The sequence below is a fragment of the Sinocyclocheilus grahami genome, unplaced genomic scaffold (assembly GCF_001515645.1).
Source record: "Sinocyclocheilus grahami isolate Dianchi unplaced genomic scaffold, SAMN03320097.WGS_v1.1 scaffold483.1, whole genome shotgun sequence".
NCBI classification, from domain to species: domain Eukaryota; kingdom Metazoa; phylum Chordata; class Actinopteri; order Cypriniformes; family Cyprinidae; genus Sinocyclocheilus; species Sinocyclocheilus grahami.
The window spans coordinates 165,270-166,856 of record NW_015505662.1 but is presented as its reverse complement, the minus strand read 5'-3'; positions in this window follow the sequence as shown (position 1 = coordinate 166,856).

Here is a 1,587-nt window from a genome sequence, read left to right as displayed (position 1 = left end):
GCCAAGGATACCAATGCCAGGGTGACCCGATGGTTCCTCGCGCTCCAGGACTTCCACTTCAAGGTACGTCATCGGGCTGGAGCCGCGAACGCCAATGCAGATGGCCTCTCTCGGATCTGGGCAGCTTTCGCAGGTCTGTCAGGGGTCACTCCCCACCCACCCCCTATCTCTCCCCTTCTATCTCATATCGTTAACAGGACCAGGATGACGCTTAGGGGGGGGGAGTGTGACGAGCGTCCCGAGGCTTCATCAGCTTCATCACCTGGAAACAAGCGAGGAGCACCTGGCCATCATCATCACAGGCTGATCGGTCACAGCTGCACCTCATCAGGCGGCGGCTACATAAGCCACGCAAGCCCTGCCATCTAGGAGATTCCTCCATGAGACTGAGCACTAACTCGCCCTCTCATTTTCCCCACAGACAGCAGCGTGTGACCGACCAGCCCCACAGGAGCACTGCACGGACCCTCTGCAGTGGGAAGACAGAAGAGAGCACTCACAGCACCGGAGCACCTACCTGGACCTTTCTCACTAGCACCCCTCATCCCAATAAATCCACCCTCCGGGGTATTGATTGAGATTTCTTGTTGTGTGATTCTTCACCCCGTTACACTATATATATATATATTAGGGCTGTCATCGTTAACGTGCTAACGCATGCGATTAATTTTACAATCCTTAACGCGTTAAAATAATTCAACGCAATTAACGCAAAATTACTGGAGCACAATTTCTATTCTAACCCTTTAACCAAATTTTGCTACTCTGTTTGCGATTAGATCATTTTAAGCCGCTAAACTCTGGGAAAGTTTTCAGTCCAATGATTCAGAAAGCGAATGCATTCAAACAATCCGTCCAAAATGCTAATATAAAGGAAACCAGGCTGATTACATCAGAGATTGCAGAGAGAACAGAGACTCGCGTTGCGTTTTCAGTGAATTATTCATTCCAGTGTTTCGCTTTTAAACACGAGCTCGGTCATATTCTGTGATTGTCTCGGAAGATCGTGAGCCCTCTCACAAGTCACTCATCACGATGTGTGAAGTACAGACTGAACAGATTGTCAACACATCCCACCGCTGTATGGCCAGATGAGACGCAAACTACAGTTTCTCGACTGGATAACCAGTCTCGCTAGTAAAGTTTTGATGGATGAAGACTACAATCAAGGTAAAGACGAGATGATTGCGGTGGCGTTCAGGAGTCGGACAGTAAGCACGCGTGAGTCCTTTATAATAATGCGTGTTTGAGTGCTCTTGGTGCACTGATCGCACATTGTATTTATGCACAGGCACAGACATTTCCGTACATTCACATTGTTTCCACACACATTCACGATAATGTTTTGATTTGCCATGTTTATGTTGCTGTGTTTAGTTATACAGAATGGATCTGTGTAGTGTAGTAGATATGTGCGGTTGGTTTAGGTTTTTTTTGGCATCTCCATGTGGTCCTGTTTGGTTATGCAACTTGGCTTCTCTAAAATGTAAAAAAGCTCTTTGGTGTTGCACTGTACACATACTATACAATTCAGATTTCTTTTTTCATATGTGCTTTTATGGGCTCCTTATATCATTTGGTTCTTTG